This window comes from Sinohyriopsis cumingii, chromosome 16 (genome assembly GCF_028554795.1).
Source record: "Sinohyriopsis cumingii isolate HCF-2022 chromosome 16, ASM2855479v2, whole genome shotgun sequence".
In the NCBI taxonomy this organism is placed as follows: domain Eukaryota; kingdom Metazoa; phylum Mollusca; class Bivalvia; order Unionida; family Unionidae; genus Sinohyriopsis; species Sinohyriopsis cumingii.
The window spans coordinates 14,014,898-14,038,586 of record NC_142976.1 but is presented as its reverse complement, the minus strand read 5'-3'; the positions used below and the strand labels follow the sequence as shown (position 1 = coordinate 14,038,586).

At 35.8% G+C, this 23,689-nt stretch overlaps 1 pseudogene across 1 annotated transcript in view; it reads right to left on the bottom strand.

The window, feature by feature from the left end:
* The window catches only part of LOC149779967 (inositol 1,4,5-trisphosphate-gated calcium channel ITPR2-like), a 283,416-nt pseudogene that overhangs the window by 93,230 nt on the left and 166,497 nt on the right, over nt 1-23,689 (bottom strand). Inside the window, exon 3 of the transcript XR_016415089.1 lies at nt 9,928-10,001. The product of XR_016415089.1 is annotated as an inositol 1,4,5-trisphosphate-gated calcium channel ITPR2-like (transcript). The remainder of the gene's footprint in view (nt 1-9,927; nt 10,002-23,689) is intronic.

Genomic DNA, 23,689 nt, shown 5'->3' with positions numbered 1-23,689 from the left:
TCAACAAGAAATAAATTAACATTTCAAGAATTCAACGGTTCATATTAACCCAATCATGAATAACGAATGCTACAACACATGTAAGAGAACCTATTGTCAATGTCCATATGTCATCTAATCTGACTAGCAAATTTAGCAGGGTCATCTGATTTGACTGGTGTATTTAACAGGTGCGTCTGATTTGACTAGCTTATTTAGCAGGGCCACCTGACTTGACTATCTTATTAAACAGGAACATCTGATCTGACACGCCCATCTAACAGTGTCATCTCATTTGACAAGCATTTTTAGCAGGCCAAATGAGATTTCTTTCCACGAGGAGATCCCATTCATATCCGGGTATACTTTAAAAAAAAAAAACAATTTGTGCAAAATTTTATGTAGAGGTAGCCGAACAGTAAGAGATGACATTTTAGGTTATGCTTCACTGAAAGTCATGAATGATCTTATTTTATGTTTCATATAATATCGTAACCTTTCAAGCCTGACAAAATATACAAATGTATTAACGTTGCCTCAATCAATTAATTACCCTTATTGCGATTATTTCCTGTTAATGACTTAATTGGCAAATGATATACATACTATTAACAAAGCTATTTAAGTGAAAAATAAGTTATTCTAAATTGAATACAAATTTTCTCTCACAGATAACATTTCAAACATCAAAAGGACGAGAAATCGCACATCACATGCACACGTCCCTAATTTCAATGTACATAAATATAATCACAATCAAAATTATATCTATATTATTATAACCTGAGTATATGGTCGTAAAAGGAAAATATGTTATCAAAAGCAATTAACCTAAATTTAAAAAAAACACTAAAATATACACACATTCATAATTTTAATTTAAATGCAAAGATAAAGACATCAATCAAAATTTATTTATATTAATGTATTATGACTATATATATATATATGTAACTATAAACATAGTCTTCTTAAAAAGCATAAATACACAATTACACTCATGTTCTTAAAGAAAAAATAATTTATGTATGTATGTATGTTATACATTAAGTATTTGTTTAGAAAAATAAAATGTATTTTTAAAACTAATATGCTTTAAAAATACAAAAACATCTTTTATGTTTATTTTAATGTAAAATATATTCACATCTAATTTTTATTTCAATGTAAAGATAATGAAGTTACAAGTAAAATTATTTTTCATATTATCATAACCTGAGTATACGATCAGAAAAAGTAAAATCGGACTTCAAAACACATTCAAAAGTATAATTTTAATGAAAAGGAAAGATATAACACTGACACTTATATAATATAATACGGAAAAGGAAAATATTACATTAAAACGTGCACATACACACACACAAACACGCACTACACAGCAAGTAAGATGGCACATGTTATCCTATGTGTGTGTGTGTATGTGTGTGTGTGATTCGGATTTTTAACGATGTCTGCAGTGTGGCAGTTTATAGTGATGTCTAGCACTGAGGCATCATGCCGCAGACATGTAGCATGATGTTCCACCAAGTCACATTATCCTGACACCAGGCCGACCAGTCCTAACACTAACCTCTTAATGCTGAGCGCCTAGCGAGGCAGCTGTTAGTACCATTTTTGTAAGTCTTTGATATGACTCGACCTGGGTTCTAACCCACGATCTCCCGCTTCCGAGGCGGACGCTTTAACCACTAGGCCACCGGAGCGGTCTGTTATCCTATAACCTGATCTTGTACGATTCAGTCGACTGTTTAGCAATATGCGTGGCAGGTGCGCTTTTTGCTCCGGTAGAGATCATATTATGATACTAAAATCTACAGAGTCCTGTATACACATATAAATACAAATCATATAAAGCATATACAACGGAAATAAACATGGTGTCCTCCTTTCATTTCCCACTAAAGTGATGATAAATAAACGGAAATGGATGTTATTTTATATTTTATTTTCTTTTAACGTAACTAAATCGCAGGCTTGTTTCTGATATTTTAAGTCACGTTTTTTTCAGCACGATAAGCATAGCTCGAATCCAGGTAAAATGAATCATCGAGCCTCCCTCTCTTTTTTCTTTGGTGTGTTATATCTTCAATGATAAAGAGAATGTTGCATCGCATGAAAGAGTTTCCTTGTCCACCTACTTCAGACTTTTTCATAATTAGAACGCTCTTCCCCCCCCCCCCCCCCCCCGTTATAGCAACATTTGATAAAGATAAACTGCAAATATATCAGTAGTATACCTGACATTTCTTGAAGACCGAATTTCACATTTTTAGAAGTTCATAAATTTTAAATCTGTGTGCTCGGAAATAGCATTTATTGTTATCTATCACAACCGACATTACACCTTTTAAAATCTCTGCGTCTTTGGTAAACAAAATTAAAACGCAAAAATGTATTTATGTTCAACTTTGAATTAACTGTATATTCACTACCCCAAATTCACACATCATCTAAATCAGAAAATAGAGTTTTTAAGCCCTGTATTCCAGCGACATATTATTAGCTCATTGAAAATGTTACAATATTTATTTGACAGGAGTTAAAGTGTAAAATGATTGGTGACAATTAAATTACAGTCTTCATTTTAAAGAAACTAATAAGTAAAGCAGTTTATACTTATCCTGCACTTTGGTCTAATGCAAAAACATTGGACAAATATTTATAAAGGCATTGGACAAATTTACAGAGACATTGGGCAAATATTTACAAAGACATCGCAAAAATATCAACACAGTGATTGAATAAATATTAACAAAGACATGGCATAAATATTTACAGAGACATTGGACAAATATTGACATAAACGTAGGAAAATATTTAGAAAGACATTGGACAAATATTTATAAAGACATTTGACAACTATTTACAAAGGCATTTGACAAATATCAACAGAAACATTGGATAAATATTGACAAAGACATTGAACAAATATTCATAAAGACAAGGACATATGACAATATTTACCAAGATATTGCACAAATACTTACCAAGACATTGCACAAATATTTACCAAGATATCGCACAAATAGTTACATACAAGTTTGTTCTTTGAAAGGAATTTTTGCATATACAAACTATTAATCATTTTCCATAAGAAATTTTTTAAATCTCACGAAGATGACAAACACAGAAAAAAGTTGGACATCGGATTTTGGAAGAACAAATTAACTCGGAAATATAGTTGGCAACAAAAGTTCAAAACAGAAAATCTATTACACCTTCTGTTTCAGTCTTCCAAATTTACATTTTTTAAGACATATATTATTCTGATAGCTCTTTGTGTGCATCTGTTTGCCCTGACGGAAATATGGGATAATTTCATCATACGTAACAAGGACTCTATCCATCAAATACAGATAAAAAAGAAGAACCAGGCGCTTAGCTAGACCATTTTTCGCCATACGTAAGTATATAGAATGACAACGATATTCTTTGTGTCGCGTAGCGAACAGAAAAGAATGTGGTTGTGTATATTCAACGTAAACATTGGTCTTGAAATCATGGAGTGATTTGTCTCCTATCAAGGTTGATGTCAATGTCATCAAATCATTAAAATAACTGGTTAGAAACGCGATTTTTTTTTCTCAGCAAAATTTTCTTACGCAGCTGCGTTTCTGCGTATAGGCAGCTTTTAGCCTGAGAATGCATGGAAGTGTTACATACCTCTACAGCAGAAAAAATATGATATTGTGAAGAAGGCAGCTTCCTGACAAGACACATATGCAACGTAACTGTACACAGAAAAAGAAGATTTCTATGTACTAGCACGCAGTGGGTACCACAAACGGAAAATATGAGGGAAGCGAATTCCTTCTTTCGATAATTTACACGTACCAAAGTAAGCTGGTCGACAAATAATATACTCAGGGTGAAAAAATAAAAAAAAGATACGCAGATTTAGTGCCTGGTTGATTCTAATACATTTTCTGACGTAATTGCTACTTTTTATATCTGGCAAAATGTGTGTAATGTATTGTAATTTCTATTGCATTTTACCGATGTATACATGTATCTCTTTCACAGCCTTTGTTGCATGATGCTTGTACGATGCACAGGGCTGAAACAATTGCATTTTTGTACAAACTGATGTAAATGATGCACACTGCCTTGTGCAGTCCATTCGGCAAGGTCGTTTTTCAAACTGGCTTCGGTTCGTCAGATATTAAAGACTGTTTCATTCATTTAAGTAGCTACGTATGTGAAATAGCTATCCTTACGTTTATCGTATCTTGCAAAAATGCCCACCTGTTCTCTCTGATCAGACATTCCCTGCGGGTGACCATGAGTGGAATTTAGATGAATTTAGCCAACCTCCATTGCTGGACTCATGTTTGTTCTTACATGGAATTGGGAGTGTTGTTGCCTTTGTTAATCACGTCACTGAATTATTTCAATCACGTAGTAATGTCAAAACATACCCTTGGCATCAATCTGTTATCACACTAATTTCAGCTCATGACCAAGCAGCCTTCTCTATGTCACACTTGAACAACAAAACGGTATTATATTGCGGCGAAATTTGAAGATTTCTGTCTTGGCTGTACTGAATCTCTTTAGTTTTCGTCAGTTGTTTAAGGTAATGTCAAATCATTCCTTTGGCTCCTGTTTGACGACATTCTACCTAACCAAAGGAGTAGGAGACTGGTCCACTGCCATCATTGGACTACATATAAGCTAATTTTTACGGGGGTTTGTTACGTCGGTTTTCTTATGTCAAATTGAATTCAACGTCGCTAAATAAGCCTATAACCTGAAGTATTGTAAACGCCAACCGTCAGCACTAAGCTGCCATGATAGCCTCAGGCTGGAACAAGTACGCAAACTTCTACATGCATACAAAGTTTGCAATAACCGAAACGATTCCATTTAATTTAACCAATTAGAAACTCTTTTTCCCCCATCCGCCCGTTAGGCCTACTAAACAGTTGTCAGATGCTGTTCATATACCCGTTAGACCTACAAGACAGCGGACAGCGTATTATAATGTGAATGCCATAGCTCTCTCATTTTGAGATTGTTTCATTTGAAGCAATTATTTTGGCTCTTATTTTGACAAGCTTCACTTTGTAAGTCATATCTATTCGAATATATCTGACAGTTTCTGTAAAATGTCATTAAGATTGTGGAGATATTGTATCCTACTCTTACATGTGGTGTCTGCTTTTAGTTTTGTTTTACGTCAAGCCCAAATTTTAAAGAAAGGTATATATAAAAACACACACAAGAAATTTAACACAATTATTTCAAAACCAACAAATGGTCAATATATATATATATATATATATATATATATATATATATATATATATATATATATATATATATATATCCCTGATACAAGAACAAAATTTAAACTAACTTTTAAAAATACTTTGGTATTTAACAGTAACACAGTTCAAACATTAAACAGGCTTGCCTATTCTGCAGTTAATGACATAAAATGATATCATTCAAGTTCACTCTTCCTCTTTGTTCTTGACGAATACCCCTTCACTCTGCCTTGCAAACTGATTCTTCTCTTTCTCATTGTCATATTCCGGAGAACCACACACATAACATATTATGGGATAAGACCGTTGAACTGACGGCTATGTAACCCTGAGATCAGGTCCAGCATCTGAGTTTAGCATGCAGATTAGCCGATTTAGGGCCCCGGTTATTCCCGACAGACTTCGAATCTCTGCAGCAAGTCTGAAAGCGGACGATGGCTGAAAAATTGTGACCTTAAGAATACTGCATACTTGACCTTTGTAAGATTAATCAGCAATGCTGGAACATCACAAATAAATAGACTGGATGGGGTAATTTTACATTTTGCATCAGTATCAAGATCTGCTGCCACGAGGGGACAACCTGTCTGAACAGCTATTCTTTTCCCCCGGACAAAAGATGCCAATGGTACACCTGGTCCTCCAACAGGAATATGTGCTTTATCATCAAGAAAATGCAGCACAGAATAATGTCTAACATCAAAATTCTTTGACGTACTTTAAAAAGCTAGAGGTGCATAATGACCGTCAGGATGATCAAAATTGTACCTACGTGCCTGGACATTTAATTTCAATTTTAACCTGCCAGTGTATATAAAATCACATATGCTGCAATGATACATTGTTCCATGTCTCCTGTCGTCCACATCCCAAGCTGTGTGTCGACTGAGAAACTGATCTACAGCATCCAAAAAATTCATCAACTTTTGGAGGTCTACCTTCATTTTTATGACGCATATCAAACAAAATATCAAGAGATTGGTTTTCAAGCAACAACTTGATTCTGCTTTGAACTTCCATAGATACTGCATCATGCATATATGAGGAATCTGAGATAAGACACTGATAAAGGATAGCACGATACTGTAGAATATCTTTCTCGATTTCTCGAATGGCTCGGTAGTAAGAAACTGATAAAGGATAGCAAGATACTGTAGAATATCTTTCTCGATTTCTCGAATGGCTCGGTAGTAAGAAACTGATTAAGGATAGCACGATACTGTAGAATATCGTTCTCGATTTCTCGAATGGTTCGGTAGTAAGAAACTGATAAAGGATAGCACGATACTGTAGAATATCTTTCTCGATTTCTCGAATGGCTCGGTAGTAAGAAACTGATAAAGGATAGCACGATACTGTAGAATGTCTTTCTCGATTTCTCGAATGGTTTGGTAGTTTTTACCATGTCAGGTGCACTACACTTCCAAACAAGCTAGAAACTTGGTATAACCCCACATGGTAGATTGAAAAAAAACTCACAATTAAAACGGAAGGACAATATTCTAATGATAGAGATCCCTTCGACCTAGAGTCAACTATTGTTCATTCAAACAAACGACTGCAAACTCTTGTCCAGAGGCAAGATCATTTTCAAGTATTAATGGTGGAGGAAGAACCCGGGAAAACCCCCCAAAGAACCACCTACCCACGAGAAGCTACCGGCAAGCTTTCTCACATATCCACATTAGCCGAATCCGAGACTCGAACCCACGCAGACATAGGTGAGATAGCAGTGATCCGTAACGGAGAGCGCTTTAGACCACTCGGCCACTAGGGTTCCCAAATAAGTCTGTACTTGACACTTCAAAAACTTTTCACCTGTGGGCATACCATCAGAGAACAACCTTGCTGGCTGCATAGAAGAATACATCTCATTCATATTTGGTAGAATATTCTCAATGCGAGTGACATATTTTTCAAGACTGTTCACCAGGACCTACGTAGATGTGGTTAATAAACTCTTCATTTACAACTTACAAAATTTGTTCAAATTTTGGCATGACTTTTTATTTTGTCCGTTTGAAAACGTGGTACTTGTTAGTATTTGTCCTCATTGATGTAATTTTGTGTTAAGTCTTACTTTTCATTGGAATTATGAAGAAATTTTCTCTGAATAAATCAGGGAGGGTCACAGACCTCGTGCTGATAGTAGAGACGTTGGGGAGTATGTAAAATATTGCTGCACTTATTGCATTAACTATTTCTTAGACAATCGCATTTTCCTGGCCAGATGCAAAACACATTTTGTAACTAATAATAAAGTCAGTTAAATCACTTCTCGAAGGCCAGTCCCTCCGATCCCCGCCTCCCCCGTTAAATGGGTCTGATTTTATTTTGCTGTTTCCAAATTTCAAATGCATTGTAGCCATTAAGATATCAAATGCCTTTGATAATTCTCTGATGGGTTTTATATTTTTATGTGAAATTTTTTATAAACGACCCGAATTATATCTCGACAGCGTAAATGCTGGTAAAGCGAAACTCACCCCCACACGGTTTTCATCACTGATCTTAGATGATTCCTGCCCGAAGCAAGAAATAATACTCTTTCTGACTCATTGTTGCCGTCTTATACTAATACCCCAACCCTACACCTGGCATAATAGCATTGCATCGGAGGCTCGCGATGTACATGCATTCTAACAACTGAGAGAAGGTCTGGTTGTCCTCCACTTGTAAAACGTAATTTTGTAAGGTGTGTTCGTTATCCTCTTGTAAACAAACACAAAGGATCTTCTCTTTTCAAGCCATCTTCCCAATTCAATGTGTTTAGAGTAGAATATTACAAACAACAGTCGTGATAGAACCACCGTCTCCGATTGGAAAGCGTTTGATTAATTGCGAAGTTTCTTTTTTAATACTCAAGGACAAAACAGATACGATACAGTATCAAAATTCCGGAAAATCACGAAAGTTACCGTGTTTGTGTTTTGTGGCAGATCACAGCACAAAAAAGTAATAAAAAAATATCCGCAAGTAGACGTAAAACCGGAAATGAACACAGAAGTGGCTTTATGGAATAGCATGTACTGCATGAGCACGCGCATTGGACACTCTCTAAAATGGCTAATAATCTATGCAGTGGCTGAAACCTGAAATGAAGTATCTTGAAATAAAATGTTATTAATCTAAGGTTATGTTAGCGAACGTATTGTGTAACGTAAATACTGTAGTTTGAAGACATTGCATTATCAGTAAATCGACCTAATATGTAGTGTAGTGTATCCAATTTTCAAGAACTTCGGCTTTTTGGCATCTTCGGTGTTAATATTATAGACATACTTTCGGAAAAGAATCAAACGATTATACCAACTATGCTAACAAACTAATATACAACTGCTAGTCTGTACAGAGATATATGCGTTTTTCGCTGTCTGTTTGTAGGTATAAAAGATTGATCAGTGTCATAAATAACATATTGTGTGCTATAGCAACTGCGTTGTGTTGTAAGTAAAACAATACTGTATTTATTTTTCAGTGGTTTATATATATATATATATATATATATATATATATATATATATATATATATATATATATATATGTATATATTGCATTATTTGTATTAAAAATGTATTCTGCCTATTATTATCAAGAATTATTCTATAGAATCCAGGGATAGCACTTTTCGTTCTGACTGGTATCTCTCTCTCTCTCTCTCTCTATATATATATATATATATATATATATATATATATATATATATATATATATATATATATATATATATATATATATATATATATATATATACCGATTTTGCAGTGTCAGTTTTAGCTTTTTTCAGTAGCAAGGTTTCATTACAAAGATAGTAGTCGACATTTGGAATGCCGGAATTTCTAAATTGGAAGTCATTCATTTTGTCATTCACAGTTGTCTGTCATCTTAAAAATTGGCCAGTTGTTAACCAGCATGGTGTGTCGTGATATGCCACCTTTTTGTGATAATAAATTCGACCTGCATGGATCTCACATTCCCAAAAACATAGGTGGTAAAACATTCATAATTAATAAGCAGCCACGTAGTGTTAACGCACCCCTAAACGAGGTGGTACAATTTAAAGATGCAAGTGGCAGCGTTCTTGTACCCCACCTACAAGATGTGTTAATTCATATACACGAAGGTTGCTGGGGGGGGGGGGATGGTGGTTGGGTTGTGAGTAGAGGTACAGTTAAATAAATGTGACAATCCCAATGAGCTTAAACTATTTAGAAATGGTCGCTACACAAGGTGACACTAATTTGCATTCACAAGCCGTCATAGAGCGGGATGGTAATATGTAGTACTTTGTGGCTTTCTGTGAAAATAATTAGGGCCATTCACTCAACACCTTCCCCAGTGTGCTCGGAACGTCTTGTTTAAACACCACATCATTGAATTGTAATAATACATCACGTTTGCAAAAATAAATCTGCTCGACGGTACCTTGCATTCTCATTTGTAATTACTATTTTAAAAAATTACTACCCATCCACGCTAAAGATACTTATGAGTACATTCTTGCGTATTCCTCCTGGAAATCTCAGATAGGCAAATTTTATCAAACATATAACAAAATATTTTAAGATTTTTGTCATCACAGTTGAAGACATACAGCTTAACAGTCTCAATACATTGGTATGGGAGCTTGATATAGTATAGAGCACTAACTTGAATTTATTCGTATGAAACTCACCATGCAGGTTGGGAATGTTGCTGGGTCTGGTCTTCTCCTGGTTAGTGTATATGTACAAGCCACTGTTGGCAGCACTGAAAGTGAGAAATAGTTTATAAGATTAATTAATATGGCTATGTGAACATATTTTAATTTACAAGATTTTACTTTTGTCATCATATAATTTCTTAAAATGAATCCTGGGAATAAATGTCAACATGGTATTAGTTAGATATCATAGTTTTAATACAGAAATAGCAGGCTAGAAGGATTTCTACGCTATCAAAGATGAAGGACTAAAAGGATAAAAGCAGAGTGAATCACTTAGTCGAATGAGTCTTATAACGGTGTTTGATTGGTTAAATGCCAGCGACGACGTCAGTTCGAAATTATCAATATAGTCAAAGAACAAAAGACATCTCAGCTTTAATTCTTGACTGAAAAACAATCATGCCAATCCATATTCACAGATGAGATTGTATGGATGGGGTGGGGGAGGGGTGCAATCTTACAAGTGGAAGTAAAATTGAGATTTGGGCACATTGTCAGTAGGATTGGGATCTATCTTTGGCCCCCTGAAAACCTATTGTGGATGGACTTTCCACGAGATGACACAACGAAAATGCGAATCGAGTTTTGAAAAACACTCTGATAAATCATATTTGTTTAAATTTAAATTTTCTTGTAAACGAAAATGTATCCTTAAAAAAGTTCAAATATCGTTTGAATTTTTTTAATATAATTAAAATCAGAGTTTAAATGAAAACTGGCATGAAGTACATGTGTCTTTACAAACAGAAATTATGCGATATCATAAAATAGGGCTTGTTTGATAAGTTAATGAAAATAAAATTGAAGGAAAAGAGGAGTGTGAAGGGGGAAAAACAATTTTAGGCTAGAGGAAGACAAAGCAAGTTTGGGTACACTTATGTGCATGCAATTTCTTACAAACAGAAAAAAGTAGCTGGCTACGATTTCACAATTATTCAAACATCAAAATAAACTTTAGATTTTGTATTGAGAACCAGGTAAAGCAGCAGGTGTGCTTTCACGACTGTTTCTGCAATTTCCTGAATTTTGCGGAAGTCATCAATCGACAAAGATTCCCTGTAGGAATATTTACCTGTAGGACACTACAGACAGCCATTTGTAAAACATCCATACATTCATCTTTATGTATTAAATAGGCCTGGATGAACTGCGAATCTGGATATACTCGTAATTTTACGCAACTTAGAAAGGATCAACACTAGTAATCATCAAAAGAAACACGGGACTCTGTCACAGTAACCACATGATGCTCAGAATTTTAATTGGTTTACATTCCGTCACTCTGGTGGCCTAAGTGGTTAGAGCGTCTGCCTCGGATGCGGGAGGTCGCGGGTTCGAATACCCGCTAAGTCATACCAAATACATAAAAATGGTACTAGCAGCTGCCTCGATTGGCGCTCAGAATTAAGAAGTTAGTGTTAGGACGGGTCGGTCTGGCGTCAGAAATAATGTGACTGGGTGGGACATTATGCTACATGTCTGCGGCAGGATGCCCCAGTGCTAGACATCACTATAAACTGGCAAACTGCATACATGGTAGCGATATGACTGAATTTGTTAAAGCTACGTTACAAATCCAAATCACACACCCAGTTCACATTCCGAGTTTCTCAAATATATAACTACCAGCATCTTATCAGCTCAGTTTCAACGTCGTCACTATTCAGACGGTCAAGATTTTAAACCCACATTATTTATACACAAATATTTACCTGAGTAAAGACGTTAAGAAATGTGTAGGATTCAAATAATTTTTGCTATGTAAGACGGTATACAATCCTGCTAAACATTCTCAACAAGTTGCATTGGTTGAAAACAAAGTCCAACTCAAATTTTAATTGAATTCATTTATTCCAGTTTTAAAGCGTAAAAGCAAAACAAAAGGAAGGGGCGAAGGTAGGCTGGCAAAAAGAAAGACAACCAGAAACAACGAACAACAAAGCAGAATGTTCTCAAGGTCAACTTCCGCTCTTACTTTTATCCTCTCGATATATGCTTATATCAATGAAATTAGCATCATTAAAATCATCAGGGGTTCCCAAATACTGTCAACTTGTGCGTTTCGAATCCAACGGGATTTTTTTGTTATTATTTTTTTATAGCAACACGGTCACCATATTTGCTTGGGCCAGTCTGATTTCAAGCAACAGATGTGATGTAGTTCACCGCCATTGAAAAATCTTGGATTTACCTCTCTTTGCACACATGTATACAAGAGTTTTTGTTCATTTTAGAAATATTAAAACTAGACATTGCAAATATTGGACGCTGACAACAGTTGTTACTGAAATATACTATTTTTGAAACCAGAAATGGACAGTGAGTAGTCTGTGTGCCTGTTTGCATCGCCAGCCTACGTTTATGTGAGGAACCTCTTTATGAAAATCAGGTTAGAAATTATAAATCAATGAATGAAATGACTACGTTTTGTGTATTTTTTTTAAATCCTTGATGCTTTGCGTTTGTTAAAATCAAGGAGGGGTTTACAAACAAACGGGAGGGTACGAAATTCTAGCCTATTCCTGGGCTCTTCTATGATCAAGCGCCACTCGCCACGCTTTATTAACTACCGCAGGATTAATTGTGAATAGGATATTCATTCCGAACTGGGTTTTGGAATCTTCCAGTGGCCGAAGCATATAGGCAACATGCCCTCTTGTCGTGCAACAACCGGTGATGGGGAGGTAGAACCGTTGTCTCCTATATATTTTTATCTTACATTCATTGCCATGATATAGTCATGCAAATCTCCTTACATAACTCAAATACTGTTCGCTCATGAAATTAGTCGTTCATCAGGAACGTATCGGGATGTAAATCTTATCCTGACCTACGTATCGTATCGTGACATTAAATACGCCACCTACGTCTCACCACTTGACCTAAAATAAATATACTCTGATAACTTGTAACATGGTACACTTGATGGGCAAATTACGAAATTAATTATTTTGAAGAAAGGAAAATAAACAGCGATGTAGTCTGACTACATAGGGCTCGTCGAAATTTGCAAGTTATTCCTTCGTAAGCCAATACTCTGTACAAATGTGCCCCAGTAGGATCGCTGCAATGGATAATTAGATGTAATCAACGCTTGCAATGTATCATGCAAGTACATGTTGATATTCTACATTAGAGAACACGCTGTAACTAAACATTAAACTCAAAATATACTACATGTATTAATAATGGTAATTCTGTTGAAGATTTTATTACATTGACACATCCCTGTGAAATAACATAGTGTAATGATACACATTAGTTATGTATCCTTCGCTTTGTGTAATAAATGAAAAGAGATAACTGATATAAAATATGAAACAGTTATTAGAAATGGAAGAAAACAAAATAGTCATGAAATACATCAAAGATGTGCATCGACCAACTTGGGGGGGGGGGGCGGATAAATGGATGTATCGAATTTTACATTAAGTGGGAAACTATAAAAATGCATCTTATGTTTAAATAAATTTAAAAAAAAACTTCAAGTAAATTCGAGGACAAATCAAATTCAGTTGCAATGAAATTAACTTTTAATCCTCAACAGGAAGCAGTATCATAGTTAAGGGCAAATAGTACTCGGGGCTAGGATGATGGTCCGAAAACGATTTTCCTGAAATTTAGTTTTCAACAGCTGTTTTAGCCCAAAGATCGCTGGTGCCCATGGCAACCGCCTCGTCCGGTCCCCCCCCCCCCCGTTAGTACACTACAGTATAAATGCACCTGATCAACAATCTGCAGGACGATTACGTACAACAAACACACCTTGCCAAATAATCGTACTGAAGGCGTAAAGAATGGAAAAGTCACCTATAGGTTTCAGAAAAGCAAATCTGATGGTTTATTTGTGCAAATAGTTGATTTCTTGGCAAACTTACATCTTCATGGAGTAAATGCATTATATAATAAACGAGTAGGAAAAGGTAGCAGCGATGACATACAAAAGAAAGATGATATAAACAACTTCCTTTCATTCCTATCAAAAATTGTGCCAGTCGAGTCGTGTACAAAACATGTTCCATACGGAAGCAAAAAATAATAATGCATTTCAACGTGTACACTGTTTATGCAATATACTTACTTGTAACATTAACTCTTGTAGTCAGCACCAACACGCGCGCGCTCGCGTGTTTGTTTATGCGCGCTTGTGAGTCCCAAATATTTTTTTCCCCTCACTTTTCCCGACAACCCGCAGCAAAATCAAAAGCTATGTCGTCAGAGCACTCTGTGACCAGGGCTTTGTGGAATTTTGTGTTAAAATATTATTTACAAATCTGAATTCAACTGTGCATAAAAATGAGAATTAAATATGATACACGACTAAACACATCAATCGATAGCAAGTGACATTTATCATTTATTCAAAATGGTATAATTTAATTTTGGATTCCCTTAATAATGTTAAAGAAATATGTAAGCTACAATGCAGTTTAATTAAACGATCTTATGAATAAAGTTACATCCGAATTAACATCTTTGTCATTAGTGTGATTATAAACAATAATACAGCGCAATATTCTAATGATCTTACAGCGAGATGGGCAATGCCATTTTGTTAAGATCCAGCAAAGAGTAAACGTGGTTATCTGTAAATTAGAAAATGTGCCAGACTGGGGTTATGCTTTTCCTGGAGATTCTTGTGTAGGTTTGACATGTATTTCTTTGTGGAATCTAATTACAAGTCACATTCTGACATCAAACTATTAGAATAGACCAATCAAAGTTCTTGCCACAAACTTCATGTAAGATCTCTTAGCCCTAGCAACCTGATGGAATGACGGAGAGCTCCATGTGCTGGATAAGATATTCATCAAGGAGTGTTTCCATTTGAAAGATACATATAGTCACTAAGGCGAAGTAAATCGATAATTTTATTTTAGCTAAGAGCTGACATTCCAGCCTAGAAGGAGGGCTATTCACGTGTCTGGAGGGTACGAGGTATAATAAAAACGTCCCTCTGTTCATTCTGTTGTTTATGATGTTGTTAATGTATGGCTTCCAGTTACACTCTTTAATCGCTGTGATGGCTATGTATTTTTCATTATAAGTATCTCTTAGCATTGACGATATAGTTTGTGAGGAAATATTAATTTTCTTACATTTCCTAGAGATTCTGATTATTTTGAATTTTTATGGATTTATTTGCATTATCAAATCTTTTGACAAAAAAATACGTTTGTGTAAGTTGTAACTCATAGAGTATTATATCTCTATGAACATTCAATATCGTGTCAATTATATAAGGCAGAAATAGACAGGGACACAGGACATATGCCTGGGGTGCACCAGATAATACGTCACATTCATCTGAGTGGCTTCTTTAGATGAATATGCACTGAGGTCTGTTAGAAAGACATGATCTGATCCAGCTTAATGTCTGTATATTAATCCCAAGCCTAAGAAATGTAAGCATGAGTCTGCTATACTAAACTGTGTCAAAAGCGTTACAGAAGCCCTTGACACATAACTGAACTCGGCCCTTCTTCTGCAGCACACAGCCACTAATGTGACGTTAAAACCAACATTGCAACAAACAAACATCAGCTAGTGATTAACCGTCCAAAGTATAGTTTAATTCCTGCGAAAAACCAATCAACCAATCCATATTGCTGCGTATAAATGAAATTGTTTCTTTCTATATCTGACATATTATTCTGCGCAAGGATGTGTTCCGTGATTCTGATGGTTTTTGTTTTTCTACTTAGAGGGAATTATAAGTGCTACATTTGAATGTCCCTTGTCTTGCGAAGCAATCCTTTCTTTGTGTGTGTGTGTGTGGGGGGGGGTGATGGTGGTGATACCTGTATAACTTATGTAATCTTAAGAGAAATGTTGTTTCAAGACACGGTGGAAGTTTAATCGGGACCAGCAACTCTTGGTTGTTGTGGTAAGACTGGAACTTTTGATCAGGATAATAAAAGTAGCAATCAAATATGTTTTTATACACTGGTACAACAGTTCGAGCCCGTATGAGGTCTCCATCATTCGTTAATCTTCATAAGACTCTAATGTTTTGGAGATAGCGATGAACATACCACTTCCTTTTGACATCGCTGATCTTAACGATAGGCTTTATAACCAATTTTTTCATCAGGAAAAGTGTCAGAGGGATTAATTTCAAGAGTTAAGCAAGATTCGGTACAAAAGTTAATGTTTAGTTGATGCCTACATGCTGATGAAAGCTATCTTCTACTGTCCGAATGTAGGTTGCTTTTCTTTGGCTTTGTGCTGATTGGCAATGAAGTGGTCTGAAGTGGGAACACAGATAATGAAGTAGTTTGAAGTGAGGGCATATATTTGTCAGACAGGTCGAACTGATTGAAGTAATTATAATGTTTTGTGTCAGAAAAAAGTATCAAGTGTTTCATGCAAAGTAGCATAAATTTTTGGAATTTTGCTATTTTTATACACTACCAAAATATGTTAGAAGTTTACAAAAACAATTGTATGTTTTGTGCTCGACACTTTTAAATACCTCGCCATACCAAACATCGCAGTGATCACACACGTAATGCGTTTGTCTTCTGGTTACCATGCTACATTATCTTCACAATATCCACAAGGAACATTTGATCTGTATTGGTTCACTGTCATTTGATTCAGAGTCATAGGAAAGACCAAGGTTCAGCAGGACGCTGGGGGAATAAACTAAGATAAGGTTTCTCAAACATAGTTAGGTTAATCTGATTAAAAATCAGATCTAGGTAGAGATTTGACATATACCGATAAAAAATATGGCTTTGAAGACCTTCGGAATTCCATGTCAGCTTCAGTAGCCTATCAAATAAAGTTCCGCATTTTGTGATAGGAAAATTTATTTTTAGTAGCGATATGCTCAAAAATGACCCGTGTCGCATTCAGAAATTTGAAAGCGATGTGATCTGAATTAGGAACCACACGGTGAACATATTACTAATATTAATACCCTTACTTCATGAATAGGACACTAAAACGTGCCATATGTATAAATGGAGCAGCCGAATGTAATTCACACCCAACGCTTTTTCAGCCTATAATCAAAACGTTTGAAGATGTACAGATACTGTAAGAAATTAAATAGACTTTATATTTGTTACCAGAACTGCATAATTCCTTTATAGAAATGCTTGTAAAACAGCGTTTACCTTTGTCATGCAATATTTTCTTTGGACTGTCTGCCGTATTAGTTCATAACTACTTCCGTTTTCAGCCTCGATTTTTCGTTTGCAGTATAAAGATATTGCATTATTATTTGGAAGCGTAAACAGATGGCTGCATTCAATAATGTATCACAGAATATCCAAATATTTTAATAACTTGTATTTATTAGGAAAATGAATTCCTACTAGAATCTCTTGTTTTATCAGAATGCGGACAAACTACGGTTAGCGTAAACATGCCAATATAATTTAACTTATATAAGCTTAATCACTATTAGCCAAACTTCCTGAAAAACATAAATCTACTTATGTAATAGATTGTACCTAGTCATCCTTTTGTCGTTGACAATATATTAGTTTTATTTGCTCCATTGCAAGTTATAGGGACACTTCTTGGGCTCGATCACGTCAAGGTTACGACACCGTAGCTAATCATGATATGGCTTCTTATCAGTGTCCATCAGATTTCAACGAGGACTTTTGAAATGAGAGATATAATCAGATTGACACCATCAGATCTCCACGAGGACATTGAAATGGGAGTTTTAATCAGATTGACACCATCAGATCTCTACGAGGACATTGAAATGGGAGTTTTAATCAGATTGACACCATCAGATCTCTACGAGGACATTGAAATGGGAGTTTTAATCAGATTGACACCATCAGATCTCTACCAGGACTTTTGAAATGAGTTTTAATCAGAATGACACCATCAGATCTCTACAAGGACTTTTTAAACGGGAGTTTTAATCAGACTGACACCATCAGATTTCAACGAGGACTTTTGAAATGGGAGTTTTGGTCAGATTGACAATATCTGATCTATACGAGGACTTGTGAAATGAGAGTCTTAATCAGACTGACACCATCAGATCTATACGAGGACTTCTGAAATGAGATTTTTAATCAGATTGATACCATCAGATCTCTACGAGGACTTTTGAAATGAGAGTTTTAATCAGATTGACACCATCAGATCACTACGAGGACTTTTGAAATGAGAGTTTTAATCAGATTGACACCATCAGATCTCTACGAGGACTTTTGAAATGAGAGTTTTAATCAGATTTACTCCATCAGATCTCTACGAGGACTTTTGAAATGGGAGTTTTAATCAGACTGACACCATCAGATCTCTACGAGGACTTTTGAAATGAGAGTTTGAATCAGATTGACGCCATCAGATCTCTACGAGAACGTTTGAAAAAGGAATTTTAATCAGACTGACACCATCAGATCTCGACGAGGACTTTTGAAATGGGAGTTTTAATCAGACTGACACCATCAGATCTCTACGAGGACTTTTCAAATTAGAGTTTTAATCAGATTCACACCATCAGATCTCTACGAGGACTTTTCAAATAAGAGTTTCAATTAGACTGACACCATCAGATCTCTACAAGGACTTTTGAAATGGGAGTTTTGGTCAGATTGACAATATCAGATCTCTACGAGGACTTTTGAAATGAGAGTTTTAATCAGATTGACTATATCTGATCTCTACGAGGACTTTTGAAATGAGATTTTTAATCAGACTGACACCATCAGATCTCCACGAGGACTTTTGAAATTAAATTTTTAATCAGATTGACAACATCAGATCTCTACGAAGACTTTTGAAATGAGATTTTTAATCAGACTGACACCATCAGATCTCTACGATGACTTTTGAAATGAGAGTTTTAATCAGACTGACACCATCAGATCTCAACGAGGACTTTTGAAATGGGAGGTTTGGTCAGATTGACAATATCTGATCTCTGCAAGGACTTTTGAAATGAGAATCTTAATCAGATTGACACCATCAGATCTGTACGAGGACGTTTGAAATGAGATTTTTAATCAGATTGACACCATCAGATCTCTACGAGGACTTTTGAAATGAGAGTTTTAATCAGATTGGCACCATCAGATCTCTACGAGGACCTTTCAAATGAGAGTTTCAATCAGATTGACACCATCAGATCTCTACAAGGACTTTTCAAATGAGAGTTTTAATCAGAATGACACCATCAGATCTCTACAAGGACTTTTTAAATGGGAGTTTTAATCAGACTGACACCATCAGATCTCAACGAAGACTTTTGAAATGGGAGTTTTGGTCAGATTGACAATGTCTGATCTCTACGAGGACTTCTGAAATGAGAGTCTTAATCAGACTGAATTCATCAGATCTCATCGAGAACTTTTGAAATGAGAGTTTGAATCAGATTGACACCATCAGATCTCTACGATAACTTTTGAAATGAATGTTATTCAGATTGACACCATCAGATCTCTACGAGGACTTTTGAAATGAGAGTTTTAATCAGACTGACACCATCAGATCTCTACGAGGGCTTTTGAAATTGGAGGTTTAATCAGATTGACACCATCAGATCTCTACGAGGACTTTTGAAATGAATGTTATTCAGATTGACACCATCAGATCTCTACGAGGACTTCTGAAATGGGAGTTTTAATCAGATTGACTATATCTGATCTCTACGAGGACTTTTGAAATGAGATTTTTAATCAGATTGACACCATCATATCTCTACGAGGACTTTTGAAATGTGAGTTTTAATTAGATTGACTATATCTGATCTCTACGAGGACTTTTGAAATGAGATTTTTAATCAGACTGACACCATCAGATCTCCACGAGGACTTTTGAAATTAAATTTTTAATCAGATTGACAACATCAGATCTCTACGAAGACTTTTGAAATGAGATTTTTAATCAGACTGACACCATCAGATCTCTACGATGACTTTTGAAATGAGAGTTTTAATCAGACTGACACCATCAGATCTCAACGAGGACTTTTGAAATGGGAGGTTTGGTCAGATTGACAATATCTGATCTCTGCGAGGACTTTTGAAATGAGAACCTTAATCAGATTGACACCATCAGATCTGTACGAGGACGTTTGAAATGAGATTTTTAATCAGATTGACACCATCAGATCTCTACGAGGACTTTTGAAATGGGAGTTTTAATCAGATTGACTATATCTGGTCTCTACGAGGACTTTTGAAATGGGAGTTTTAATCAGATTGACACCATCAGATCTCTACGAGGACTTCTGAAATGGGAGATTTAATCAGATTGACACCATCAGATCTCTACGAGGACTTTTGAAATGAGAGTTTGAATCAGACTGACACCATCAATTCTCTACGAGGACTTTTGAAATGGGAGTTTTAATCAGACTGACACCATCAGATCTCTACGATGACTTTTGAAATGAGAGATTTAAGCAGATTGACACCATGAGATCTCTACGAGGAATTTTGAAATGAGAGTTTTAATCAGATTGACACCATCAGATCTCTACGAGGACTTTTTAAATGGCAGTTTTAATCAGATTGACACCATCAGATCTCTTCGAAAACTTTTGAAATGAATCTTTTTCAGATTGACACCATCTGATCTCCACGAGGACTTTTGAAATGGAAGTTTTAATCAGACTGACACCATCAGATCACAAGGATGACTTTTGAAATGGGAGTTTTAATCAGATTGACAAGATTTAATCTCTACGAGGACTTTTTAAATGGGAGTTTTAATCAGATTGACACCATCAGATCTCCACGAGGACTTTTGAAATGAGAGTTTGAATCAGATTGACACCATCAGATCTCTACGAGGACTTTTGAAATGGGAGTTTTAATCAGATTGACACCATCAGATCTCTACGATGACTTTTGAAATGGGAGTTTTAATCAGACTGACACCATCAGCTCTCAACGAGGACTTTTGAAATGGGAGTTTTAATCAGATTGACAATATCTGATCTCTACGAGGACTTTTGAAATGAGAGTTTTAATCAGATTGACAGCATCAGATCTCTACGAGGACTTTTGAAATGAGTTTTTTTTAATAATGTTGACACCATCAGATCTCTTACGAGGACTTCTGAAATGAGAGTTTTAATCAGACTGACACCATCAGATCTCTTACGAGGACTTTTCAAATGAGAGCTTTAATCAGACTGACACCATCAGATCACAACGAGGACTTTTGAAATGGATGTTTTGATCAGACTGACACCATCAGATCTCTACGAGGACTTTTGAAATGGGAGTTTTAATCAGACTGACAATTTAGTAAGCGTATACCTGAGAGGTTTTCCTCATATGAGCCGTAACTCAGCACGTCTTGCACGGTCTGATTCATCCTGAAAGAACTGCATGATTTAGTTTTTCTACAGGTGCGAATGATTAAACGTGAATATTTGAAGGCTCAGAATGTTTTTATTTCGGATTTCCTACCCTTGGGGATTGATATTTGCTAATATAAAATAACATAAAAGGCCTACAAATTGGCGGTTTTCATCGTAACTGCTTGTCGGTAGGTGATGAAGTGCACCAAGCAAAAGTTCGCGAGGCTCAGAAAATGAAAATATGATTAGCTTTTCTTGTTCATTTTCCCCACAGACACAGAGTGTAAGACACAAATACAACGATACAAGCAATAACTAACAAATGATGTGTAAATAAAGACGGCAATTTTGCCTTTATCATTAGATATATTGCTAGTATGTGGGGCCAATTTTAAATTGATGTTAATGTCATAGCCTTACCAGCTGAACTTACGATGGACTCGTCAACGCTGGGTTTCGTTCGATGTACACTATCATAAGACAAGAAAATATTCGATTAGAAAACCGATTTAAGAGAAAAATTTCAAATCATCGTGACCAAAGGAAAGAACTGTTCAGTGTCTGACACGCGCATTTATTTTACTGGCTTGCGTATACACGCTCGAGCAAAACAAGTGTCTCCAATATGAGTTCTATATTATCATGAAAAGATTTTTCAAAAAATGACTTGCCAAAATATGATAAGGATGCACGTGTTGCGGTTGCACTATGGAGGCAATAGGAATGCATTATGATAATCTCGAATGCACTATTATGGAGGCAATAGGAATGCATGTACGATAATCTCGAATGCACTATTATGGAGGCAATAGGAATGCATGTATGATAATCTCGAATGCACTACTATGGAGGCAATAGGAATGAAAGTATAATAATCTCGAATACACTACTATGGAAGCAATATGAATGCATTATGATAATCTCGAATGCGCTACTATGGAGACAATAAGAACGAATGTATGATAATCTCGAATGCACTACTATGGAGGCAATATGAACGCATTATGATAATCTCGAATGCACTACTATGGAAGCAATAGGAATGAATGTATGATAATCTCGAATGCACTACTATGGAGGCAATAGGAATGAATGTATGATAATCTCGAATGCACTACTATGGAGGCAATAGGAATGAATGTATGATAATCTCGAATGCACTATTATGGAGGCAATAGGAATGCATGTACGATAATCTCGAATGCACTACTATGGAGGCAATATGAATGCATGTATGATAATCTCGAATGCACTACTATGGAGGCAATCAGAATGCATATATGATAATCTCGAATGCACTACTATGGAGGCAATAGGAATGAATGTATGATAATCTCGAATGCACTATTATGGAGGCAATAGAAATGCATGTACGATAATCTCGAATGCACTACTGTGGAGGAAATATGAATGCATGTATGATAATCTCGAATGCACTACGATGGAGGCAATAGGATGCATTATGATAATCTCGAATGCACTACTATGGAGGCAATAGGAATGCATTATGATAATCTCGAATGCACTACTATGGAGGCAATAAGAACGAATGTATGATAATCTCGAATGCACTACTATGGAGGCAATATGAATGCATTATGATAATCTCGAATGCACTACTATGGAGACAATAAGAATGCATGTATGATAATCTCGAATGCACTACTATGGAGGCAATAGGAATGAATGTATAATAATCTCGAATACACTACTATGGAAGTAAGATGAATGCATTATGATAATCTCGAATGCGCTACTATGGAGACAATAAGAACGAATGTATGATAATCTCGAATGCACTACTATGGAGGCAATATGAACGCATTATGATAATCTCGAATGCACTATTATGGAAGCAACAGGAATGAATGAATGATAATCTCGAATGCACTATTATGGAAGCAATAGGAATGAATGTATGATAATCTCGAATGCACTACTATGGAGGCAATAGGAATGAATGTATGATAATCTCGAGACTCTTCTTGAATACATCATTTGAATTCTAGTTCCAAAACCCCACACCGACTTTGCCCTTTTATTTGCAAAGCGAAGATGAAATAAATCCGTATGTTCTGCACAGATTCGGGGTGACGTTATGGAATGAAGTTCGCGTTTAGATACTGAACCATGGGCTAAGCTTTGGTTAACCTTTAACAAGGTTCAGCATACAACCATATGATACTTAATGACTACATTGTTATGGTTTCTATATTGAGATAGGTCCAGATGTTTGCAACGGTCTTTGCAAACAGAATATGCAACTAAGCGGAATGTTGCATAAATATTTACCCTTTGTTGTATCATCTTGAGTACTTTATTCACGAATCCATATGGTTTATCTAACTTCCCGTTTTACATAACACATCTGAAGCCTTTACAAATTTGAACATATACTAAAGTGCCGAACATGTTTCCAAATAATTACAATATTCATCTACC